This window comes from Bos mutus, chromosome 17 (assembly GCF_027580195.1).
Source record: "Bos mutus isolate GX-2022 chromosome 17, NWIPB_WYAK_1.1, whole genome shotgun sequence".
Classification (NCBI taxonomy): Eukaryota; Metazoa; Chordata; class Mammalia; order Artiodactyla; family Bovidae; genus Bos; species Bos mutus.
In genome coordinates, this window is record NC_091633.1 from 43,017,399 (window position 1) to 43,045,390 (window position 27,992).

Below are 27,992 nucleotides of genomic sequence, written 5' to 3' on the forward strand. Positions count from 1 at the left end.
TTCGCATGAGTGGCCAAGGTACTGAGGTAATAGGGTAGGGTAATTGAGTAAAGTAATGCTCAAAATTCTCCAAGCCAGGCTTCAGCAATATGTGAACCGTGAACTTCCTGATGTTCAAGCTGGTTTTAGAAAAGGCAGAGGAACCAGAGATCAAATTGCCAACATCTGCTGCATCATGGAAAAAGCAAGAGAGTTCCAGAAAAAACATCTATTTCTGCTTTATTGACTATGCCAAAACCTTTGACTGTGTGGATCACAATAAACTGTGGAAAATTCTGAAAGAGATGGGAATACCAGACCACCTGACCAGCCTTGTTAGAAACCTGTATGCAGGTGAGGAAGCAACAGTTAGAACTGGACATGGAACAACAGACTGGTTCCAAATAGGAAAAGGAGTACATCAAGGCTGTATATTGTCACCCTGTTTATTTAACCTATATGCAGAGTACATCATGAGAAACGCTGGACTGGAAGAAACACAAGCTGGAATCAAGATTGCTGGGAGAAATATTAATAACCTCAGATATGCAGATGACACCACCCTTATGGCAGAAAGTGAAGAGGAACTAAAAAGTCTCTTGATGAAAGTGGAAGTGGAGAGTGAAAAAGTTGGCTTAAAGCTCAACATTCAGAAAATGAAGATCATGGCATCTGGTCCCATCACTTCATGGGAAATAGATGGGGAAACAGTGGAAACAGTGTCAGACTTTATTTTTCTGGGCTCCAAAATCACTGCAGATGGTGTCTGCAGCCATGAAATTAAAAGACGCTTACTCCTTGGAAGGAAAGTTATGACCAACCTAGTAGCATATTCAAAAGCAGAGACATTACTTTGCCAACAAAGGTTCGTCTAGTCAAGGCTATGGTTTTTCCTGTGGTCATGTATGGATGTGAGAGTTGGACTGTGAAGAAGGCTGAGCACCGAAGAATTGATGCTTTGGAACTGTGGTGTTGGATAAGACTCTTGAGAGTCCCTTGGACTGCAAGGAGATATAACCAGTCCATTTTGAAGGAGATCAGCCCTGGGATTTCTTTGGAAGGAATGATGCTAAAGCTGAAACTCCAGTACTTTGGCCACCTCATGTGAAGAGTTGACTCATTGGAAAAGACTCTGATGCTGGGAGGGATTGGGGGCAGGAAGAGAAGGCGACAACAGAGGATGAGATGTCTGGATGGCATCACTGACCCGATGGACGTGAGTCTGAGTGAACTTCGGGAGTTTGTGATGGACAGGGAGGCCTGGCGTGCTGCGATTCATGGGGTCGCAAAGTCGGACATGACTGAGCGACTGATCTGATCTGAATAGGGTAATGTCACAAGGGTTAGCATTATCAATGCTCAGGCTCCAATAGGTCTGGGGGCTGTGTGCTCATGGTCATCAAGTAGTTAACTTCTTCCATTTGGTGCATCAGATACTGTAATCTAGGTACTTCAGAGAGAAACTAGATTCTGTGACTGCCATATGGCTGATTTACCGTTTGAATTCTTACCAATTTTCCTGGCTCAACTGCTATTTTTATTGCTACATGTTCATATCCTTTCAATCATTGAGCCAGGCTTCTGTGACTTAGGAGCCTGGGAGACTGCAACTTTTCTAAGACAAGAGGCAGGCAAAGGACATGGGTGGATCTCCTACGTCTACCAAGCCTGCCACACATTTCTGTCACTTGAACCTCTGTATGTCCTCATGAGGTACGCAGGGGAGGTACATAATCTCCATTTTATAGATCAATAAAAATCAGTAAATTGAGCCTTTGAGAGGTGAGATATTTGTTAAAGTTACTGCTTGTAAGTGCAGAGTTGGAACTAGAATCCTGATTCTGATGTGGAAAGCTCAGCATCTCTGTATTCCAGTGCTGAATTGAACCTCAGAGACACAGTTTGGGGCAGGGTAGAAAAGGATAGATTTATTGCTATGCCTGGCAAAGGGGGACACACTTAAAAAGCTATGTGTCCCAACCCAGAAGAATTTGATGAGTTGTTTTATAGCAGTAGTTCAAGGTAGTGTTGCTGACAAGAATAGTCTCAGGTCTCCTAATCTTGATGAGCTTCTCTGGTCCCTTTAATCTTGCCTCAGGTGGTTTCTTGGTTGCTGCTTCTTTGATTAGTAACTGTTTGATGGAACTCAGAGAAGGTCATGGAGGCTGGAGTCCCACCTACAGGGAATGGGGGACAAAAACACTTCCATGCCCAGAAGCCCCACAGGGTCCTCCTCAGTTTCACTTCTGGTCTCCTTACAAAGGGTTCTCCATATATCACTTAATTACAGTACTGTAGCATCATGACCATTTATTTATAATGTGACCACAAGCTACTGTAGGGGAGCAGAATTTGCCACCCTAAAATATATCTCCACAGCATATTAACTCTTTTAAGCTGGTTATTTTCTGATAAACATAAACAGACATGGGAAGGACTCTGAAAACCAAGTAGGAATTGGCTTTTTGTAAGAAATATTTACATTTGTAAGGGAAATCACCATTTGTAAGGGTATCAGAGTCGGACACCACTGAAGCTACTTAGCAGCAGCAGCAGCAGCTCCATCTACCTAGAAGAGGAGAATGACCAAATCTTTAAGAACTCTTATCATTGGAGAAGGCAAGGACTTAAATCCAAATATAGTCTTACCCTTGTTCCCTGTACTTACTTAACTTACTCTTCCCACCCTCAACATTCTCTTTAGCTGAGGATGGTATTTAATGTGAGGGCTTTGGCCATTTGGGCAAGTTAATCAGCTTTCCTGGGCTTCTCCCATATATACATGTTGTGAAACTTTGATTTTTTTCCCTGTTAATCTCTCTTATGTCAATTAAGAATTAAAGAATTAATTAAGACCATCCCAGAGAACCTAGAAGGGGAGAGGAAAATTTCTTCCTCCCCAACACTGCACTAAACCTCTAGGAGTGCAGAGTAGACCTGTGTGATTAAAAAGACATTCACTGGGACCTTGTCACAGGTGGAGAACTGTAAGGTCATGAGTTTGAGTTTTTCCCTTCTTGTCTTGAATGCATCTGCTAAATATTCAAATCTATCTGCATACAAATTATGAGCTATTGAAGGAAATTTGAAAAAGAACAAAATTGTAAGACTCATGTTTACCAATTTCAAAATTTCCTACAAAGTTATTATCAAAATGTGATACTGGCATGCAGATGTACATACAGACCAAAGGAATAGATACAGAGCCTAAAAACGATCCTCAGATATATAGTCTATTAATTTTCAACAGGGGTACCAAAATCATTCGATGGAGAAAGGACCATCTTTTCAAAAAATAGTGCTGGGAAAACTGGGTATCCAACATGCAGAAGAATGAAGTTGGACCTTTCTTTTATACCACATACAAAAATTAACTCAAAATAAGTCAAAGACCTAAATTTAAGAGCTAAAGCTATAAACTCTTAAAAAGAAAATATAGGAGAAAATCCTCATGGCTTTGGATTTGTTGATGGTTTGAATATAACACCAAAAGCATAGGCAAAAAATATATATATAAATTGCACATTATCAAAATAAAGAACTTTTATGCATCAAATGATACTGTAAAAAGGATGAAAACATAGCTTACAAGATAGGAGAAGATACTTCCAAATCATATGTTTGATAAGAGATTAACCTCCAGAATATGTGAAAAACCTCTGTAACTCAACAACAAAAAGAGCCCAATTTAAAAATGAGTAAAAGACTTGAATAGACATTTCACCAAAGAAGATAAACAAATGGCCAGTAAACATGTGAGACGATGACCAACATCATTAGTCATTGAGTGTGAGTGACTGAAAGTCGCTCAGTCACGTTCACCTCTTTGCAACCCCATGGACTGTAGCCCACCAGGCTCTCCTCTGTCCATGGGATTCTCCAGGCAAGAATACTGGGGTGGGTTGCCATTTGCTTCTCCAGAGGATCTTCCCAAACTAGGGGTGAACCCAGCTCTCCTGTTTTATCTTCTTTTAGTTTTGCTTCCTTTTGGTCTTTACCCTACTGGGACCTTTGGGAACTGCGCATATATGTAACAGCATCTACCATACCTCTTCATTTTAGCTTAGGCTGGATTTGAAGAGCCAAAACAGGACAACACTTAAGGAGACCTGAGACTCTCACAGAGAAATAAACTAGAGCTGCTGTTTCTTTTAGCTTTGCTTTCCTGTTCTTTACTTACCCTGGTGACTCAGAGGGTAAAGCATCTGCCTACAATGCGGGAGACCCAAGTTCAATTCCTGGATCAGGAAGATCCCCTGGAAAAGGAAATGGCAACCCACTCCAGTACTCTTGCCTAGAAAATCCCATGGACAGAGGAGCCTGGTAGGCTACAGTCCATGGGATCACAAAGAGTTGGACATGACTGAGCGACTTCACTTTTCACTTTTTTTTCTTTCCTGTTCTTTATTATTTATTTATTTTTTAAAATGTAATCTCTCCTTTTATCAACCTTCATCATTTCATACTGTAAGAAAGTAAAATCACTAAAGGCAAATAAACCTTATGAATCTGCTGAGTGTGAAGAGAAAGGCCATGGTACAGATGAATGGATTAGGAGGGAGACACCTAACTCTAAGGGTTTACAGTTGATAAAAACTCAGGCTTTGTTGTACAATAAGTATCATTATGTGTTACACAATGACTGGGTACTGATTGCTTGCAGTCACACAAGCATAAGCAATCCTTCAAAATCGAGTATAAATATACCAAGAAAAAAAGCAATGTGGAAAAATTCAGAAACGTCCAACTATTGCTATTTCTTGGGTGAAACTCTTCTGATCAGTAGTTGGGTTCCCCCAAAAAGTGTGGAAACAAGAGAATTTTAGAAAGCAGCAGTTTTAAAGAAATGAAAGCTATGCAAAATGCCTTGCAGTCCTTCATGAAAAAAAATTCTAGGCTGTTAATTCATAATTCTGGAAAATATTTTTCCATGTAGTGAATCTATAATAATAACTGTTACACCGTCTCTCTCCCTTGCTCTTTTTATGAGACCCTTATCACAAAGTCTTCCCTGGATAGTCTCTGTGCCACCATTTGCTTCCAGTTGCTTCACAAGCCACTCTTAACCCACCCTTGGAAACTATGTATAAAATCATTTAATGTGTGCTAACGATATGAACATTTACACATCTAACCAATACATATTGAACCAAGATAATCCTTTAAACCATGATCATATGAGAAAGTGACATTATATCAATACTACAGACAATTTATTTTCCCCATGAACTGTGGAATATTTTTTCCTTGGACAAATTCACCTCTTCCCAGAAATATGCAAAGTTCAGTGCAAAAGAGTAACAGTAAAGTGTTCATTAAGCCATCAGAATGAATCACCTTGTTTTCAAAATATTAACTTCATCTTAGTTTCGAGTGCATCAAGGTACTAACCTAAAGGATTGTTAGTCATTAGGGGGCTACAAATCAAAACCACAATGAGATACCACTCATACTCATTAGGAAGCCTATTATAAAAGCAAAAATTAACAGCACAACATTGTAATTCAACTATACTTCAAAAAAAAATTAAAAATTAAGAAATGGAGAGTGTTGGCAAGGATGTGGAGAAATTAGAACCTTTGTGCACTGCTGATAGAAATGGTGCAACTGCTGTGGAAAACAATTTGGCAGTTTCTCAAAATGTTAAACATTGAATTTCCCTAAGAACCAATTATTCTACTTCTGGGTATATACCTAAAATAATTGAAAACAGGGAAGCAAACAGATAATTGTACACCAATGTTCACAGCAGCATTTTTCACAGTAGCTGAAATGTGGAATAAAACAAATGTCCATTGACAGGTGAATGGACAAACAAAATGCAGTTTATCCATGCAGTGAAATATTAATCAGTCATAAAAAAGCCCGTGCTACAGCGTGGGTGAACCTGAAAACATTCTGCTTAGTGAAAGGAGGCCGACACAAAAGGACAAATAGCATATGATTCCACTCTGATGAAGCACATACAATAGGCAAATTCACAGAAACAAATGAAGGCAGAGGTTACCAGGGACTGGAGAGAGGAGGAGTCACTGCTTATTGGGTATAAGGTTTGTGTTTGGGTTGATGAAAAATTTTTTTTTTTTTTTAAGTTTATGTATTTATCCGCAGGATCTTTGATCTTCATTGCAGCATGCAGGATATTAAGTCATGTCATGCAGAATCTTCAGTTGCAGCATGCGGGATATAGTTCTATGACCAGGGATCCAACCTGGGCCCCCTGCATTGGAAGCGCTGAGTCCTAGCCACTGGGCTTCCAGGGAAGTCTTGATGAAAAAGTTTTGAAAATGCACAGTTGCCTAATATTATGAAGGTACTTAATGCCACTGAATCATACACTTAAAAATGCTAAATGATAACAATTTTTAATTTTAATGATATGTATATTTTACCACTATAAAAAAGATTTGGATATAAAACAAAATAAATTATGAGCTAGGTGCTTTGTAGTGATACAGAAGTAGGAACTTGTAATTTCTCAGAAAATAAAAAGTTAGTTGGAAAGAGGGAGACAGGCCTTGAGTGGGTGAAACCAAGATGAGTGAGTTGGAGATAGCTTTGTGGAGAAGGCTGAAGAATAAAGAAGGAAAAGAGCAAAAAGTATTGAGTACTATTAGTTACCAGAGTCCATGAGAAACCTTTCATATACTTTTTTTGTTCCATCCTCATGGCAATTCTGTGTGGTAGATACTGTTATGAACCTAATGTTTTGTGTGAGGAAACATAATTTTAGGTTAATAACTTGCTCAAGAATTTACTTAATTAGTGGCAGAGCCAGGACCCCTGCTCTTATTTTGCTGATCTCAACTTTTCTGGCTAAGAACTGGAACAACAGTATCCACCCCACAGGCTTATTGTGATTATTAAATAAGAATTTTTTGAGTTGGAAAATTCTGAATATACCTAAGGATTTTACATTGTTCTTTGCTTGCTCTATCCTTTCTGCTACCGTTGGATGCTGAGACTTCTAAAGCACTCGCTACCATAGAAGATGTTGCACTTAGTGGATTGTTTTTGTACTCTGCCACCATTTGTGAATTTCTCGGTAGCAAAGATACTATCTTATTCATTGTTTTAGGTCAGATTTAAACTGGAGCAGTGGTTGTCAGAACAGAAGAGGGGACTTAGAGAAGTGAGAATCAAACAGCATGTGTGAATTGCTCCAAAAGCTTCCTGCTGCTGCTGCTGCTAGGTCGCTTCAGTCGTGTCTGACTCTGTGCGACCCCATAGGCGGCTGCCCACAAGGCGCCCCCGTCCCTGGGATTCTCCTGAATCCCTACCATACCAAGTGTCATCATCGCCCTCATCTCTGTCGCCACCATCAACATTTATAACACAGTGATAACAACCCCAGGAGCAATGGACATGTTACCAGAGCCTACTAGGGGCAAGCTTACTAGCCAGGGCTACAAATAGAAGTTTAAGCCCTTGCTTTCAAAGTTCTAGGAAAGCCTCGTCTAGTCCCTCCCACCTTTCTCTATCCTGTCCTCTAATGTGAGACCCTCCTTTCATAAAAGCCACTTTAATCATGTCACTCAGTGTTGCTGAAAAGAAATTCTGTAGTATTTAGGCCTTCCAAATTTGGATCTTAATATAGTTTAAAAATTATTTCTTTTTAGAATAGACATTACATTCATACAGCTCAAAATTCACATCAGTATATGGACAAAAGTCTTTCTTCCCACTTGTTTCTCCCTGTTTCTCCATTTATTTCCTGAATACCTTTCCAGAGTATTTCCCAGAGGGTTTCTAAACGTGCTTTAAAAAAAAATGAAAGACTATTTTTCCTAGAACAGTTTTAGGTTTACAATAAAATTGAGAGGAAGGTACAGAGATTTCCTGTATCCCCACACACATGAATGGCCTCCCTCACTGTCAACATCACTCACCAGAATGGCACATTTGTTTCTCACCAAGGATGCTTGTAAAAAACAGTCTTCGTTAAAAAAAAATAAATCACATCATATAAATTATGATATGTTATATTGATACATCATAATTATCTAAAGTCCATAGTTTAGAGTTCACTCTTGGTGTTGTACATTCTATAGGTTTGAAGAAATGTATAATAATTTGTATCCATCATTATACTATCATATAGAGTATTTTCACTGCCTAAAGATCCTCTGTGCTCTACCTATTCATCCCTCCCACAACCCTGGAAACCATTGATCTTTTTCCTATCTCCATAATTTTTCTCTTTTCCAGAATGTTGTATAGTTGGACTCATGAAATATATAGCCTTCTCAGATTGGATTATTTCACTTAGTAATATGCATTTAAAGTTCCTTCTCAGGGCTTCTCTGGTGGCTCAGATAGTAAAGAATTTGCCTGCAATGTTTGAGACCCAGGTTTGATTCCTGGGTTGGGAAGATCCCCTGGAGAAGGGAATGGCTATCTACTCCAGGATTCTTGCCTGGGGAATTCCATGGACAGGGGAGCCTTCTGGACTACAGTCCATGGAGTCACAGAGTCAGACATGACTGAGCAACTATCACTTCCACTAAGAAGGTTCCTTCATGTCTTTTCATGGCTTGAAAGCTCACTTATTTTTTAGCACTGTATAATAATCCATCACTTCATGGGAAATAGATGGGGAAACAGTGGAAACAGTGTCAGACTTTATTTTGGGGGGCTCCAAAATCACTGCAGATGGTGACTGCAGCCATGAAATTAAAAGACGCTTACTCCTTGGAAGGAAAGTTATGACCAATGTAGATAGCATATTGAAAAGCAGAGACATTACTTTGCCAACAGAGGTTCGTCTAGTCAAGGCTATGGTTTTTCCTGTGGTCATGTATGGATGTGAGAGTTGGACTGTGAAGAAGGCTGAGCGCCGAAGAATTGATGCTTTGAAACTGTGGTGTTGGAGAAGACTCTTGAGAGTCCCTTGGACTGCAAGGAGATCCAGCCAGTCCATTCTGAAGGAGATCAGCCCTGGGATTTCTTTGGAAGGAATGATGCTAAAGCTGAAACTCTAGTACTTTGACTACCTCATGCAAAGAGTTGACTCATTGGAAAAAACTCTAATGCTGGGAGGGATAGGGGGCAGGAGGAGAAGGGCACAACAGAGGATGAGATGGCTGGATGGCATCACTGACTCGATGGACGTGAGTCTGGGTGAACTCTGGGAGTTGGTGATGGACAGGGAGGCCTGGTGTGCTGCGATTCATGGGGTTGCAAAGAGTCAGACATGACTGAGTGACTGAACTGAACTGAACATTCCATTAAGTATAGCACAGTTTATCTACTCACCTACTGGAAGATATCTTGGTTGCTTACAAGTTTTGGAAATTATGAATAAAACTCGTACAAACATCTGTGTGTAGGTTTTTGTGTGGACATAAGTTTTCAGCTTCTTTGGTTAAATACCAAAGAGGGGGACTACTAGATTATATAAAAAAAGCATGTTTAGTTTTGCAAGTAACTTTTGAACTGTCTTCCAAGGTAAGGTGGCTGTATCATTTTGCATTCCTACCACCAAGGAATGAATGTTCTTATTGCTCCAGATTCTCACATGCATTTGGTGTTGGCAGTGTTTTGCATTTGTGTCATTCTAATACCTTTAAGTATTTGTCTAGAAGGAGAAATTGCAGTTAGACTTATCTGACCACATTTGGTGAATCTTGTTTCTCTTGAGAGGAACGTCTATGGAATGATCAGATCTGTAATAAGATTAAGAACATTCTGGCACCCTGAGAAGCAGGATTACTACTCACAAAAGAGCAGTCTAATGAAGGTGTGGGAGGACGTGGGCCCCTTGGAGAACAGCTGTCTTCCTTCCCAGATGCCCCTTAGGTCTCCTCTAAAGGAATAAGTTCCAAAGAATTAATGCTTTTGAACTGTGGTGTTGGAGAAGACTCTTGAGAGTCCCTTGGACTGAAAGGAGATCCAACCAGTCCATCCTAAAGGAGATCAGTCCTGGGTGTTCATTGGAAGGACTGATGCTGAAACTGAAACTGCAATACTTTGGGCACCTGATGTGAAGAACTGACTCATTGGAAAATACGCTGTTGTTGGGAAAGATTGAAGGCAAAAGGAGAAGGGGACTACAGAAGGTGAGATGGTTGCATGGTATCACTGACTCAATGGACGTGAATTTGAGCAAGCTCTGGGAGTTGGTGATGGACAGGGAAGCCTGGCATGCTGCAGTCCATGGGGTTGCAGAGTCGGATATGACTGAGCGACTGAACTGAACTGACTGAAAGGACTGGGTTAACAGAGGTTGCAAGAAACACCTGATGTTAGGATGCCTGTTGTTTACTCAGTTGATAGCCTCCAGAGAGTCTGTGACTGGTCAGATAAGCCACTTTTGTGGGTAACATTCTTGTCCTGGAAACTGAAAACTGAAAAGCACTAAATAGAGTGAAAATTATCTTCCAGATATAACTCACCAGCTTGGAAGACCATATGGTTACATTATATGAAGATTACATTCCAATTCAAGGACTCCCCAAAATATCAATTTTGGGGAGATATTTTTAAAATTTATGTTTGCCTACTTCATTCTGTAAAGGAATTGAGGTAATTTACAAGAATTTTAACCTTATAATAAATGGAAATTTTAAAAAATAGAGTTTTAAAGCTTTGATAGCATCCAGATTTATAGATTAAAGTAGTTTATTGTTCTTACAATTGGGATGCAAATGTCTTTTTGAGCTGCTTAATAGCTAAGGTAAAAAGTGAAACATGATAGGTTAAAACATCACATTCAGTTAAAGCAATGGCAATTCAGTTTTTTAGGAGAAAGGAAACTTTTATTGTTTCTTAGGTCTGTAAGACATCTGTATGGGTTTTCATGTGTGGTCAAGTGCCACATGGACATCTTTAATGTTCCTCAATAAACATGATAGTGGATACGGTCAGTAGTGTCCTCTACCATTCCTCTATGTAAACCAAAGATATAACAGTATACATCATTCAAAAAGGTGATCTGAAGGAAGACAGTTCAGTTCACTTCAGTGGCTCAGTTGTGTCCAGCTCTTTGCAACCCCATGGACTGCAGCATAAGCCTGTCCATCACCAACTCCCGGAGTTTACTCAAACTCATCTCCATTGAGTCGGTGATGCCATCCAACTGTCTCATCCTCTGTCATCCCCTTCTCCTCCAGCCTTCAATCTTTCCCAACATCAGGGTCTTTTCAAATGAGTTAGTTCTTCACATCAGGTGGCCAAAGTATTGGAGTTTCAGCTTAAACATCAGTCCTTCCAATGAACATTCAGGAGTGATTTCCTTTAGGATGGACTGGTTGGATCTCCTTGCAGTCTAAGGGACTCTTAAGAGTCTTCTCCAACACCACAGTTCAAAAGCATCAATTCTTTGGCACTCAGTTTTCTTTATGGTTGAACTCTCACATCCATACATGACTACTATAAAAACCATAGCTTTGACTAGACGGACCTTTGTTGGCAAAGTAATGTCTCTGCTTTTTATTTATTTTTTATTTATTTTATTTATTTTTTTAATTTTATTTTATTTTTAAACTTTACAATATTGTATTAGTTTTGTCCAACATCAAAATGAATCCGCCACAGGTATACCCGTGCTCCCCATCCTGAACCCTCCTCCCTCCTCCCTGTCTCTGCTTTTTAATATGCTATCTAGGTTGGCCATAGCTTTTCTTCCAAGGAGTAAGCATCTTTTCATTTTATGGCTGTAGTCACAATCTGCAGTGATTTTGGAGCCCCCCAAAATAAAGTCAGCCGCTGTTTCCCCATCTATTTGCCATGAAGTAATGGGACCAGATGTTATGATCTTTGTTTTCTGAATGTTGAGTTTTAAGCCAACTTTTTCACTCTCCTCTTTCACTTTGATCAAGAGGCTCTTTAGTTCTTCACTTTCTGCCATAAGGGTGGTATCATCGGCATATCTGAGGTTATTGATATTTCTCCTGGCAATCTTGATTCCAGCTTGTGCTTCATCCAGCCCAGTGTTTCTCATGATGTATTCTGCTTATAAGTTAAATAAGCAGGGTGACAATATACAGCCTTGATGTACTCCTTTTCCTATTTGGACCCAGTCTGTTGTTCCATGTCCAGTTCTAACTGTTGATTCCTGACCAGCATACAGATTTCCCAAGAGGCAGGTCAGGTGGCCTGGTATTCCCATCTCTTTCAGAATTTTCCACAGTTTGTTGTGATCCACACAGTCAAAGGTTTTGGCATAGTCAGTAAAGCAGAAATAGATGTTTTTCTGGAACTCTCTTGCTTTTTTGATGATCCAGCAGATGTTGGCAATTTGGTTCCTTTGCCTTTTCTAAAACCAGCTTGAACATCTGGAAGTTCATGATTCACATATTATTAAATTCTCCTGGCTTGGAGAATTTTGAGCATTATTTTGCTAGCGTTATTTTGCATGCTATACATGGACATCATCAGATGCTCAACATTGAAATCAGATTGATTATATTTTTTGTAGCCAAAGATGGAGAAGCTGTATACAGTCAGCAAAAACAAGACTGGGAGCTGACTGTGGCTCAGATCATGAACTCCTTATTGCCAAATTCAGACTTAAATTGAAGAAAGTAGGGAAAACCACTAGACCATTCAGGTATGACCTAATCAAATCCCTCATGATTATACAGTGGTAGTGAGATATAGATTCAAGGGACTAGATCTGATAGAGTGCCTGGTGAACTATGGACAGAGGTTCGTGACCTTGTACGGGAGATGGAGCAAGACCATCCCCAAGAAAAAGAAATGCAATAAAGCAAAATGGCTGTCTGAGGAGGCTGTACAAATAGCTATGAAAAGAAAAGAAGCCAAAAGCAAAGGAGAAAAGGAAAGATATTCCCTGCAGAATTCCAAAGAATAGCAAGGAGAGATAAAAAAGCCTTCCTCAGTGATCAATGCAAAGAAATAGAGGAAAACAACAGAATGGGAAAGACTAGAGATCTCTTCAAGAAAATTAGAGATACCAAGGGAATATTTCATGCAAAGATGGGCTCAATAAAGGACAGAAATGGTATGGACCTAACAGAAGCAGAAGATATTAAGAAGAGGTTGGCAAGAATACATAGAAGAACTGTACAAAAAAGATCTTCACGACCCAGATAATCACGATGGTGTGATCAATCACCTAGAGCCAGACATCCTGGAACGTGAAGTCAAGTGGGCCTTAGGAAGCATTACTACGAACAAAGCTACTGAAAGTGATAGAATTCCAGTTGAGCTATTTCAAATCCTGAAAGATGATGCTGTGAAAGTGCTGCACTCAATATGCCAGCAAATTTGGAAAACTCAGCAGTGGCCACAGGACTGGAAAAGGTCAGTTTTCATTCCAATCCCTAAGAAAGGCAATGCCAAAGAATGCTCAGACCGAAGGAAGACTGGATTTCATATGCAACTCTATCATAATCCAGGGAATAAAGTGAGCCATCTAGGGAAATGGCTTATGTTCTTCAAGATGTATACCTTGCATATTTCCTTCATCTGGACTTTTGGTAAAGGTTGAGCAGGAATTTGGTAGATACATTAAGATGAGGGGGATCTTTTCACTACAGTGACCATTTTAAATATCTTACAATTTTATACATCAACTGTACCTCAATAAAGGGCTTCCCTGGTGGCTAGTGGTAGATAATATTCCTGCCAATGCAGGAGACATGGATATGATCCCTGGGTCAGAAAGATCCCCTGGAGAAAGAAACGGCAACCCACTCTAGTATTCTTGCCTGGGAAATCCCATGAACAGAAGAAACTGGTGGGCGACCGTCCATGGGGTTGCAAAAGGACTGAATACAATTTAACGACTGAACAACAAGTACCTCAATAAAGCCTGAATTTTTTTTTAAAGTTGAACAGGAGAAAATTAAATACACAAAATCATGCATAGCCTGACATTCAGATATTCTCTGTAGTTGTCTAAGAGAAGACTTTCAGAATCAATCACAAATGGGAGGATGGCAACCTTTACAAAAACCTGAAGGCCTGGTGTCATGGGCATAATTTTGATTTCAACTTCCAGGACACTGAAGTTTAAAGACTTACCTTAAAGACTTAGTTGTTGTTTTAGTCACTAAGTCATGTCCAATTTTTTTTAAATTGAACTTGAAGATGTTTATTGGGTTCTATTTTTGGTGGAAAAAAGGTCACATATGTTATTTAGCGCAGCCTCGTGAAATACACAAAGTGATACTGGTTAGGAGCATTTTCTCCTCCTAGTCCATTTCTGAGGACTAAATCATGAACTGCTCCTCTGGAGGAATCCTTCCTGCAGTGGGTAGGCACCAAGTCTAACGTTCATTAATTTTCTCCTTTCAGTATGGGCAGCAACTCCCCATTTTCTTTCCGTTCCTTAACGATGTCCAGTCCTCTGACAAGCTCCCCCTTCACATTCAGCTGAGGGTACGTTAGCCAGTTGGAGTAAGCTTTTAATCCTTGCTGAACTTCTTCATCCTCCAGTATATCATATGTCTCATATTCAACCCCAGTACTATTTAATATTTCCAGAATCGTCTGCTGAAGCCACTCTCAGCTTCCTGTTTGTTTCCTTTCATAAAGAGCATCAGAGAAGCTTCATTTGTCCTTACTTTGAGCCTTTCCTCTAACTTGGGGGCTTTGGGGCAAATCATATCTAGTTCTTTAGATGCTTCTAGCTCCTTAATTATATCAAGTCCTCCTATGAGCTCTCCAGAAACATAGAGCTGGGGATACGTGGGCCAATTGGAATAGGTTTTGAGGGCCTGGCGAACTTCATCTGAGAAGATGTGGAAACTGCTAAACTGAATATTATGTTTGTTAAGAATTTCCACCATCTACTTGCTGAAACCGCAGCGTGGCTCCTGAGGTGTTCCTTTCATGAACAGGATGCAGGGGGCAGCGAGAAATAACTTCTTCAGGGGCCGGTTGAGGTCTTCCTTCAGGTGCTCACTACCACTGGGTGAGAAGGAGCCACCAGACGCATGTTGCTGAACTTTTTTGCTCAACTCTGGGGCCATGGGCACCATCTAATCAGTAGATTTTCTGAGAATTCTTGAAAAACAGGAAGGTGGGAACATAACTAATTTCATATTTTTCAGATACTTCAGGAACAGTTTCTGCTTCCAATTTCACGAATGAAACTTGTGGGTGCTCTTTGGCGAGCTCTGCCATCACATCGTTCATCTGAGCACACTGAGCTCATGGTGCCCAGAAATGGACCACAAGAAAGGACTTGGCTCTGAGGTGCAGCAGCTCCTCAAACTGCCGGGCTGAGCCGACCTCTACCACAGCTGCCACCACCTCAGCCACCCCTGCTGCCATGCTGCCCATCATGTCCAACTCTCTGCAACCCCATGGACTGTAAGCCCTATGGTGGAAACACTATGTATATGCCCCAAATCTATGAGATTCACTTTGTATTATGTTTGTTTGTTGTTTTGTGTGTGTGTGTGTGTGTTGGCCTCACCACTCAGCATGTAGGACCTTAATTCCCTTGACCAGGGATTGAACTTGTGCCCTCTGCATTGGAAGCACAGAATCTTAACCATTGGATTGCCAGGATCCCTTTAAAGTGTACTCTCTGTTGAATGTAGCGTTTTATGTAATAGCTTGAGTATATCAAATGCATTGTTCACATCTTAGATATAGGAATTGTATAGAACTTTATATGCCACTTTGAGAGAAGGCTACGGATGAGGAAATTTTAAATTAATTGAATTTAAATCAAACTCACTTTTCTGGAATTGACTACAATTATGGTTTCAACCACCAGAGTTGTATCAGTTATCTAGTGTTGCATAACAAATCATCCCACATGTTAATGGCTTAAAAAGCCATCATTCATTTTCTCACAGTTTCTATTGGTTGGCATTGGGCCAGACCTAGCTGGAGAGACTCGTCTGCCATTCTTGCCTGAGGTCACCTCGGAACTGCAGTTATCTGGGGATTGCCTGAGACTAGACCATCCAACATGGCCTCATTAATAGGTCTGCTGCCTCAGATGGGACATTTGGGCCTTTCTCTCCACAGTCTTCTTCACAGAATGGTGGAAGCTTTCCAAAAAGATAAGAGCAGAAGCTGTGAGGCCTCTTGAAGTAAAGACCAGAAGTCACTTGGCCCTTCTACTACATTCTGTTGGTCAAAGCAAGTCACAGGACCCTTCCATATTCAGGGAGTGCAGAAATGGATTCCACCTCAGTGTGAATAGCTACAAAGAACTTGGGGCCACTTTACATCCATTATGAAGGGAAATGCAAGTTCAAAATAGAGATTTAATTGGTTACAGGTTTATAGGAAAAAAAGAAGTTCTATATATTATACTCTTGATTATATGGTTTGACTATGTAACTGCTCCATTTGGTCTCAAAGGGGCTGTGTTGAACAGAGTGTTCATGTCTTTGTGAGGTATGTTTTGACAGGATTGAGAGCTTGCAGAAAGGGTGTCTTCCTGACTCTTTGCAGTGAGTTATTTCTTGGCTGCCTCAGCTCTTGGTAGACGCCCAAGAAACCCATCTTTAGAGCCCCATAAGCTTAGGCCCTGTTTTGAGGGGATATGCAAAGAGTATGGGGCTTCCCTGGTGGCTCAGTCTGTAAAGAATCAGTCTACATGCAGGATGATCCCAGAATCAGGAATATCCCCTGGAGAAGGAAATGGCAACCCACTTCAGTATTCTTGCCTGGGAAATCCCATGGATAGAGGAGCCTGGCGGGCTACAGTCCTTAGGGTCACAAAGAGTCTCGGATACAACTTAACAACTAAACCACCACCACCACATAAACAGTATGACTTTTGAAAAGCCTAGGGTCATAATTTATTTAAGTTCTAAAAGGGTAAAACTTTTGTAAAATTATCTTTTCTTTATGTGAAGTTCACAGTATATGATTTGTTTTAGCAAGGTAAGGCCTGGCTGAAGGTAAATGCAATGGAAGTCCTGGTGACTGCCAAGTTAATGTACAGGCACAAAGCCAGCGCAGAGGGAAATGTTAAACACTCTTATTTCAAATACCACATCCAAAATGACATAGGGCAGGGCAGAATTGGAGTTTGGAATATCCTCTGAAGAATCAGTGTAGAAGAGCTTGTAGTTTATACCAGGAAACTTTCCTGTGATCTCACGAAAATAAAATTTTCTGCCCCTAGGAATGAAGGCAGGGGAATAATTCTTTATTTGAAAAATGCTATGTTGGCCCTTTTCCTCTCTTTGCGTTGCCTTTCCTTCTGCCCCAACACATCAGATCAGTCCTATCTCCCCCAGGATTCTCTGGGAACTCACATCTGGTGTATAAAAAGGATTTGGATCCTGTATTTCTGCCAAGTTAGACAAACGTGAGCACAGCAAGATGTGGGAGGCAAAGGAAGCGATTGTTTTCTACCGCACCATTTTAACTTTCCTTCCGACTTTCAGCTCTCACATTCACAATGCCATTTGTAAAAGTGAAAATTCAGTGTCTTTGCTGGGCCCACTTGAGTGTTCCACCCTTTTCCTTTGCTAGCTATATTTGTATGAAGAGACACACCATTCATTTATTTAGCCTTGGTATCCACTTGAAAACTCTCACCAGGACTCAGACTTCTGTTCTTCTTTCTTCTAAGGCACTGTATACGTTTTTCGTCCTCTGAGCACCCTGGCAAGTGTGCTGACAGTGATGTTATTCTCTCAAGAGTGCAAACAATGTTTTCTGCCTGTCCATGGCTTCACACTCTGTCTCTCACTGAGGCCTGGTCAGGCAAGCTGTGGGTATACTTCTTGAGAAGGCTGATTGTTGTGAAAAACCTTTGCCACATAAACAGAAGTAAGGATTGGATCTTTCAGATATGATTGTCAGCAACTTTTCTCTTATAACCTCTAGAACACCATTGCATCAGTTCAGACTTGTAACTGGGAAGAAATATTAATTCAAAGACTTAATCGGCTAAGAATGAGGAGTACTTTGCAGCTTGGTGGATGGCAAAAGAACAGAATGCCCCAGGAGCATCTGCCTTGTTTCCCAATATTTAGAAGATTCACAGACTGACTAGTCTGACTCAGACTCATGAAGGTGAGTTTTCCCAGAGGAAGCTAGAGTGAGCCTCACCTTAGGTCTTCTGCCTTTTGGAGCACTCTCAGGGGCTTCTGTATTTCTGGATTTAACTTATCAATAAAAAGTAAGTATTGCTTTACCACAAACCTAATTTAGCTAAAATTATTTATTCATTTGTTCATTAATATTTATAAGCAGGTACTGTCCTAGGGCTAGAGACACAAAGATAGATAAGACAGAATTTCTGCTCCTAAGAGTTAATGTCATAGGGTGAGGATCTAAGACAGGGAAGTGGGAGAGATAAAAATAGATGTTGATAATACAGAACCCTTTCCCCCACTTTTTTATAATGTGAAAATATACTCTCTTCTGCTATGGCAAGTAAAGGTTTAATTGATTCATTTATTTAATCAGCAAACATTTGCCAATTGCCTGCTTTGCACTAGGAATTGTATCAGATTCTATGTCTCCTTAAAGAACAGCCTGAGGGTAACATAAGGAAGATCAAAGCAGCAGTCTCCCTCACCTCCCTTTGCCCTCTCCCTTGCTCTCTCACCTGGCCCTCTGCGGTGGGCTCCAACAGCACCAGATGAGGTGGCAGCACTTCCTAACCTTTTTTGGGTCCAAAAGAGGAGATGCCCTCAAAGGGGAACTTCAAAAGGAAGTAGAACTTTAATGTAAACATCACCTTCAACCATGCCAATCATTTGTCCTCCCTTGCTTTTCTTTAAACATACATGCTGCTTCATTCAAGGCAGTGAGGCAGCAACTCAAGTGGAAGAAGGGAAAAATAGAACAGTCAGAGTATGGTAGCTTTGCCAAAGACTGTTTACATCTTTGGTGAGTCACCACCTTTAGTAAATGAAAACCAAGCCTCAAAAATGAATGGAGGCTACCTAGGGTAGTAATGGGTATGACCCACATAAGGCGGAGTCTTATCTCTTTCTCCTCTTGATACCCAGTGAAGACATCTATACAGATATTTACATAATGCTTTTTAGTTCACCAAGCACTTCCCTCCCCCACCCCAAGGCCCCAGATGCATTAGTTCACTGAACCATACAGAAAAAGAGAAGAACTACTTGGGTACATAAATGTAGATATTTCTTTTAGGTACTGAGGAGTAGATTGAAATCATTATATGGAAAATGAGACTTGAAATAGTTGAAAAAAGAAGAGGTAGATTTTATTTGTAATATTACAGAAATATTTCCAAAATACATGAGTGGGTTAAACAAATTACATTTTTTTTTTTAATTTAGCTGGGCCAGGCCTTAGTGGTGGCATGTGGGATCTTTAGTTGCAGCATGTGGACTCTTGGTTGCCACATGGGGGAATCTCGTTCCCTGACCAGACACTGAACCTGGCCCCAGTGTTGAGAGAACAGTCTTAGCCACTGGGCCACAAGAGTCCCTGTTCTAAACAAATTCGCAAAGTAACACACAGTAGTAGGATGCCATATATGGTTTTCAAAAAGGAGATGAAAATGATAATAGCTAGGGCTTCCCTGGTGGCTCTGACTGTGAAGAATCTCCCTGCAATGCAGGAAACCTGGGTTTGATCCCTGGGTCAGGAAGATCCCCTGGAGAAGGGAATGGCTATCCACTCCAGTATTCTTGCCTGAAGAATTCCATGGACAGAGGAGCCTGGCAGGCACAGTCCATGGGGTTGCAGAGTCAGGATGTGACTGAGTGACTAACACAGAGACGATACTTTGCAGTACTTACTACGTGCCGTACCGGACACTGTTCTCCAAGAGCTTTACGTAGGCGCACTCACTGACACTCAAAGCATCTCCGTGACTTGGGTACTATGATTATCATTCCCATATTACAGATTTGAAAACAGCGTGGAGAAGTTGAGTGTCTTACCTAAAGTCACAAAGCTAGGATTTAAACCCAGGGTGGTTTGCCTATAGATTCTGGAGTTTAAGTTTTGCAATATTTCCACAGGAACAGCTAAATGAATGTAAATGCTTAGGAAAAAAGATCAGAAGGATATATACTAAACTGAAAATCATAGTTGTCTTTGGAAAGAAATCAGGAATTGGAGACTGGGCAAGTCAAATATTCCATTAGCTACAATGCTTGAGGGTTTTGTTTCTCCCCAAAGATATTTCCCCCAGGATAATAATTTCGGATTACTTCTGTTAAATTAGTGTAAAAATTATTTTTAAAAATCTTGTGGTCAGTGGAAGTGATTTTGCATAAAATCACTAGGTTATGCTCTTCTCCTAAATTTCACATTGACTTTGGTATCTTTGGGAGTAGAAGCGTTAATTGTTAATCTTTCCTCTTTGTCCATCTCATAACCTCTGATGGAATCTTATTTCAGAGATTAGATAAAAAGGTGTTTCAGGTTTTGTCTGGAACAATGGGACGCATATTGGTGAAAGTATTATATTTCATGGCTGAAGTATCCTTCAGAGATACTTCAGAAACTGAAGCCCAGGTAGCCCTATCAGATCAAGTATTAAGTACTGAACTAAATCAAGAAAGGATTTGTCATTTAATTACAAAAATGAAGTAGGACTTTTAAAGTCTCATGCTGCTACTGCTCCTAAATTGCTTCAGTTGTGTCCGACTTTGTGCGACTCCGTAGACGGCAGCCCACCAGGCTCCCCCGTCCTGGGATTCTCCAGGCAAGAACACTGGAGTGGGTTGCCATTTCCTTCTCCAATGCATGAAAGTGAAAAGTGAAAGTCAAGTCGCTCAGTCGTGTCTGACTCTTAGAGACCCCATGGACTGCAGCCTACCAGGCTCCTCTGCCCATGGGATTTTCCAGGCAAGAGTACTGGAGTGGGTTGCCATTGCCTTCTCCGTTAAAGTCTCATATGTACTAATAATTAGAAAATAGTAGTGTGTTAGAGTTCTCCAGAGAAACAGACCAATAGGAGATACAGACAGAGATACGTGTAATCTTCAAATACAGATCTAAATCTTTGGGGAATTATAGATATATAAATATCTATATCTTCTCTCTAGACAGATAAATAATGAGAGAATCAGAATTGGCTTTCACATTTGTGGGGACTGGTGAGCCTGAAGTCTTCATGGTTGACCAGCTAGAAACTCAGGTAAAAGTTGATACACTCTTGAGTCTGAAGTCTACAAGGCAGGTCAGCAGGTTGAAAACTCAGGCAGGGTTTATACTGATATGTTGCAGTCTTGAGGCAGAACCGCTTCTTTTTTGCAGAAACCTCATCTTCAGCTTCATGCAATGGAGAAGGAAATGGCAACCCACTCCAGTGTTCTTGCCTGGAGAATCCCAGGGACGCAGAGCCTGGTGGGCTGCTGTCTATGGATGGAGTCACACAGAGTTGGACACGACTGAAGCGACTTAACAGCAGCAGCAGCAGCATCTTCAACTTATTGGATGAGCCCTATCCTCATTATAGAGAGTAATCTGTTTTACTTCAAGTCAACAGACTTGTAAATGTTAATCACATAACACAAATACCTTCACAGCAACATCTAGACTACTGTTTGACCAAACAACTGGGCATCATAGACTAGCCAATTTGTGTGCACGCATGTACATGCTCAATCATGTCCAACTCTTTGCAGACCCCATGGTCTGTAGCCCCCCAGGCTCCTCTGTCCATGGAGTTCTCCAGGCAAGTATTCTGGAGTGGAGTACTCCAGTATACTTGGAATATTGGAATACTGGAATACTTCCTATCCCAGGGGAATCTTCCCAACCCAGGGATTGAATCTGAGTCTCTTGTGTCTCCTGCATTGGTAGGCAGATTCTTTACCACTATGCCACCTGGGAAGCCCCAGCCAAGTTAACACAGTTAACCATCATGAGTAAAGTCTAATTTGAACTAAATTCTGACTGCTCAAAAATATATGTTAGAGATATGCCAGTCTAGTGATTTTTTTTCCATTAAAAAAATCTTTATTAAATTTGTTACAATACTGCTTCTTTTTTGTTTCCTTTTTTAAAATTTATTCATTTTTAATTAAAGGATAATTGTTTTACAGAAAGTCTAGTGATTTTTTCACTTAGGATGACTAAAGTTCTAATTTGCTTTAAAAGATTCAGTCATTTGAAAAAAACATTTGAATAGTGCATTTGCAATATATTTAGCTATTCTAATCACCAGTTGTGCTTAACACAAACTAGGTTGTGAGATAATTTGAATTATTTCATGGCAGTTGAAATAAGGTCAACTAAAACAATGCACACAAATCTGTGAAGCTAACAGTAAACACACTGAACTCATTGCCATAATCATGCATTTTCACATTTGGTCTTAGTTAAAGATAGCTAGCCTAGATACAGTGTGACTATTTACAGTGAAACTGGTCAGTAATGAGGTGCATTCAACTTAATAGAATCACTCACTTGTCTCTGACATCTCATCTGCAAGTTACACAAATGGTTAACTAAGTTACGGAAATGATTTCAGGATAACCTCAACCTGAATCTAGATTCTAAATAAATTATGAGTTGGGCATTTGAGAATATTAATAAATGTGGACCTATTGCCCCTGGCATTATTGCTGAAGTTTAGTATTGCCTTGATGCTCTGTTAGTAAACACATCAATTCTTTGTTACTGGTAAACTGAGGAAAATCTAGTGTCATTAGAATTCTCAATTAACAAAAGGTTGTTACGTTCAGATAAGAACAAAATTATATACCACCTAAAAGACATTTAAATGTCTTTCTACCACTGCAAAGGAAGGGCTAGTGTGCAGTATATGTCATGGAGTTGGTGGCATTTATCTTATTTCTCATCTGTGAGATAGGTGTTATTAGTCTCTCTGAAGAGACTAACGGGAAAATTGTTGCTGTTCAGTCGCTTAGTCGTGTCCAACTTTTTGTGACCCCAGGCTTGCCTGTCTTTCACCATCTCCTCAAACTCAAATTCATGTCCATTAAGTCGGTGGTGCCATCCAACCATCTCATCCGCTGTTGTTTCCTTCTCCTCCCGCCTTCATTCTTTCCCAGCATCAGGAGTCTTTTCCAATGAGTCGGCCTTTTTATCAGTGGCCAAAGTATTGGAGCTTCAGTTTCAGCATCAGTCCTTTCAAGGGATATTCAGGGTTGATTTCCTTTAGGATTGACAGGTTTGATCTCCTTGCAGTCCAAGGGACTCTTGAGAGTCTTCTCCAGCACCACATTCGGAAGGCATCAATTCTTTGGGGCTCAGCCTTCTCCATTGCCCAGCTCTCACATCCGTACATGACTACTGGAAAAACCTTCTCCTTCTCTCACATCCATATAGCTCTGACTATATGGACCTTTGTATGCAAAGTAATATCTCTGCTTTTTAATATGCTGTCTAGGTTGGATAGCTTTCCTTCCAAGGAGCAAGCGTCTTTTAATTTCATGGCTGCAATCACTGTCCACAGTGATTTTGGAGCCCAAGAAAATAAATTCTGACACTCTTTCCATTGTTTCTCCATCTATTTGCCATGAAGTGATGGGACCGGATGCCATGATCTTTGCTTTTTGAATGTTGAGTTGTAACCCAACTTTTTCACTCTCTTTTCCCTTCATCAAGAGGCTCTTTAGTTTCTCTTCGTTTTCTGACATAAGGGTGGTGTCATCTGCATATCTGAGGTTATTGATATTTCTCCTGGCAATCTTGATTCCAGCTTGTGCTTCATCCAGTTGGGCATTTCACATGATGTACTCTGCATATAAGTTAAATAAGTAGGTTGACAATATACAGCCTTGATGTACTCCTTTCCCAATTTGGTACCAGTCCATTGTTTCATGTCCAGTTCTAACTGTTGTTTCTTGACCTGTATACAGGTTTCTCAGGAGGCAGGTCAGGTGGTCTGGTATTCCCATCTCTTTAAGGATTTTCTGCATTTTATTATGATCCACACAGTCAAAGGCTTTAGTCAGTGAAGCAGTTTTTCCGGAATTCTCTAGCTTTTTCTAAGATCCAATGGATGTTGGCAATTTGATCTCTGGTTCCTCTCCCTTTTCTAAATCCAGCTTGTACATTTGGAATTTCTCGGTTCATATACTGTTGGAACCTAGCTTGAAGGATTTTGAGCATAACTTTGCTAGCATGTGAAATGAGTGCAATTGTGCAGTAGTTTGAACATTCTTTGGCATTGCCTTTCTTTGAGATTGGAATGAAAATTGACCTTTTCCAGTCCCATGGCCACTGCTGAGTTTTCTAAATTTGCTGACATGTTGAGTGCAGCACTTTAACAGCATCAGTATTTGAAATAGCTCAGCTGGAATTCCATCACCTCCACTAGTTTTGTGTGTAGAGATGTTTCCTAAGGCCCAGTTGATTTCACATTGCAGGATGTCTGGCTCTACGTGAGTGATCATACCATTATGATTATCTGGGTCATTAGGATCTTTTTTGTATAGTTCTTCTGTGTATTCTTGCCACCTCTTCTTAATGTCTTCTGCTTCTGCTAGGTCCATACCGTTTCTGTTCTTTATTGTGCCTATCTTTGCATGAAATATTCCCTTGGTATCTCTAATTTTCTTGAAGAGATCTCTAGGCTTTCCCATTCTATTGTTTTCCTCTATTTCTTTGCACTATTGACTTAAAAAGCCTTCCTTATCTCTCCTTGTTATTCACTGGAACTCTACGTTCAAATGGGTGTATCTTTCCTCTTTTCCTTTGCCGTTTGCTTCTCTTCTTTACTCAGGTATGTGTAAGGCCTCTCAGACAACCATTTTGCCTTTTTGCGTTCCTTCTTCTTGGGGATGGTTTTGATCACCACCTCCTAAACAATGTTGTGAATCTCCATCCATAGTTCTTCAGACACTCTTGTCTATTAGATCTAATTCCTTGAATCTATTTGTCACTTCCACTGTATAATCATAAGGGATTTGATTTAGGTCATACCTGAATGCCCTAGTGGCTTTCCCTCTGTTCTTCAATTTAAGTCTTAATTTTCCAATAAGGAGTTCATGATCTGAGCCACAGTCAGCTCCCAGTCTTATTTTTGCTGACTGTATAGAGCTTCTCCATCTTTGGCTACAAAGAATATAATCAATGTATTGACCATCTGGTGATGTCTAATAGGAAAATTAAGTGAGTGAAGTCACTCAGTCGTGTCCGACTCTTTGCAACCCCATGGACAGTAGCCTATCAGGCTCCGCCATCCATAGGATTTTCCAGGCAAGAATACTGGAGTGGGCTGCCATTTCCTTCTCCAGGGGATCTTCACAACCCAGGGATTGAACCTGTGTCTCCTGCATTGCAGACAGACACTTTACTGTCTGAGCCACCAGGGAAACCCAATCAGTTTAGTTCAGTTCAGTCGCTCAGTCGTGTCTGATGTTTGTGATCCCATGAATCACAGCATGCCAGGCCTCCCTGTCTGTCACCAACTCCCGGAGTTCACCCAGACTCACGTCCATCGAGTCAGTGATGCCATCCAGACATCTCATCCTCTGTCGTCCCCTTCTCCTCCTGCCCTCAATCCCTCCCAGCATCAGAGTCTTTTCCAGTGAGTCAACTCTTCGCACGAGGTGGCCAAAGTACTGGAGTTTCAGCTTTAACATCATTCCTTCCAAAGAAATCCCAGGGCTGATCTCCTTCAGAATGGACTGGTTGGATCTCCTTGCAGTCCAAGGGACTCTCAAGAGTCTTCTCCAACACCGCAGTTCAAAAGCATCAATTCTTCAGCACTCAGCCTTCTTCACAGTTCAACTCTCACATCCATACATGACCACAGGAAAAACCATAGACGGTTTTCTTGACTAGATGGATCTTTGTTGGCAAAGTAATGTCTCTGCTTTTGAATATGCTATCTAAGTTGGTCATAACTTTCCTTCCAAGGAGTAAGCGTCTTTTAATTTCATGGCTGCAGTCACCATCTGCAGTGATTTTGGAGCCCCAAAGATAAAGTCTGACACTGGGCTCATAGAATTCAGAAACTTGCTCAAGGTCACCAGAAAGCAGCAGATTCCCTTCAACGCCTAAACGCTTCCTCTAAGACCCAGCTGAAACACAGAAGGAACTAAAATGTTTGCTCTGGCATTTCTTTACATAACAAAGGTGATTTATTCCTATCTTATCTTGCGTTTGTCTCCTTTCTCACCTTTAGCACAGTACTAAGTGTAAAGGTCTTTCCCCACAAATAAGGCATTTCTTTCCAGGTGAGTGCAGCAGTTGGGACTGTTTTCAGTATGCTTTTATTTGCAGTTTGTCTTTGGTTAGATCAAATTTAAACTTGTGTCTCACCTTACCTGCCTTCTTCTGCATCACCACTGGAATAGACCAGGAGCTGCAATCAGTGCCACAGTGATGGGAGTGTTGGGGGTGGAGACCAGGGGGCATTGTGGGAGGGTGAAAACAACTTCCTGGGTGGGGTTTCAAGGCATTGATGAGTGTTTTTAGTTATAAGGAAAAAGAAAAGGGAGTCCTCCCCTTTCCTCTGGTTTTCCTTGGATCACCTCTTCAGTGAAGCCTGTAAGCCGTTGTTCCTGCAAATTTTGTTTAAATAGGCACTCAGGTCAAAATTGCTCTGTGGTGCTTGTGCCTTGATCTAGTTGTGTCATGAAGATGAATCTGTATTCTGCTGTCATATAGCATTGCTAGATATGAATAAGACTATATGGTTCTTCCCTTGAATTGCATTTATAAACTAAAGGGTACTAGAGATTATCTAGTCCAATGATTTTCTCACATTTTTTTTTTAAATAGCACAAAAACCTTTTCAAACTTACTTGTAAGCCTGCAAACAAAACAAAGAAGAGGTGCTGCTCTGATGTAGCTCTTAGGCTTCCTCAATTCTCTCTCTTTTTTTAAAAAATTTTATTTTAGGTATGACTGACAAATATATTTCTTTTTATTGTTTTCTCTAATGTATTTCAGAAACTGAAGTGCTTTATTTTGTTCCACTGTTGGCCATAGTTTGAGCCCTACACACTCCCTTTCATCTCACCTCAAAGGGGGCGCCTTTGTATGTAGCCACTCATTCATCATTAGTGTAAAGATCAGGCTGGATCTGCTCCGGAATCTTCTTCTTAGGATTCAGCTCCTTGTCATGGTAGGCAACCGCCGCCCTGAAGCTGACCAACAGAGTGCTGCGGAGCTTCCGCATCGCCAAGGTGTTCCGTGAAAACTCTTCGACTTCAGCCCCAGCGGCTGGTCATCTCGAGGAGTGGCGACGACTCCATCGTGCTCTATGACTGCCAGGAGGGCAAACCAAAGAGAACCCTGTACAGTAAGAAATACGGCGTGGATCTCATCAGATACACTCGTGCAGCAAATACAGTAGTTTACAGCTCTAACAAAAGAGACAATATTGTTATTACCTGTCCTTGCATGACAACAAATATATCAGGTACTTTCCTGGACATAGCAAAAGGGTGGTGGCCTTGTCCATGTCACCTGTGGATGACACTTTCATTTCTGGGTCTCTTGATAAGACCATTCGGCTCTGGGATCTCTGCTCTCCTAACTGCCAGGGTCTCATGCATCTACAGGGCAAGCCAGTTTGTTCTTTTGATCCAGAAGGATTAATTTTTGCTGCAGGTGTCAATTCTGGAATAGTCAAACTTTATGATCTTCGCTCTTTTGATAAGGGGCCATTTGCAACATTTAAGATGCAGTATGATTGGATTTGTGAGTGGACAGGGCTTAAGTTCAGCAGTGATGGCAAGCTCATCCTCATCTCCACCAAGGCAGCTTCATCTATCTGATTGATGCATTCAAGGGAGTGGTGATGCATGTTTGGGGGTTATGCTAACAGCAAGGAGGTCTCGTTTACCCCAGACTCCCAGTTTATTATGATTTGTTCAGAGGATGGCAAGATCCATGCTGGAATAGAGAGAGTGGTATAAAAGTAGCTGTATTGGATGGCAAACACACAGGCCCCATTATCTCTTTGCAGTTCAACCCCAAGTTCATGACCTTTGCCAGCGCTTGTTCTAACATAGCCTTCTGGTTCCCCACCATTGATGACTGACCTGCATGGTGCTTGGCTGTTTTCTGTACAGCGAGGGGTAGCAAGTAGGAAAAAACTCAGAGGGGACTAAGATAATAGTGGGATTGGATCATTTGACTGGACTAAAGAGCATCCTTCCACATGGGCTTCCCAAGCATGTGCTATACATCTGCTCAAAAGAAAA

General features: G+C 40.8%; 2 pseudogenes; one reads left to right on the top strand and one right to left on the bottom strand.

Annotated features, from left to right (window-relative positions):
- Nucleotides 1–14,223: 14,223 nt before the first annotated feature.
- On the bottom strand, nucleotides 14,224–15,313 carry LOC102268213 (glutaredoxin-3 pseudogene; annotated as a pseudogene).
- Nucleotides 15,314–20,917: 5,604 nt separating this feature from the next.
- On the top strand, nucleotides 20,918–27,986 carry LOC102269047 (WD repeat-containing protein 82 pseudogene; annotated as a pseudogene).
- Nucleotides 27,987–27,992: the final 6 nt, after the last annotated feature.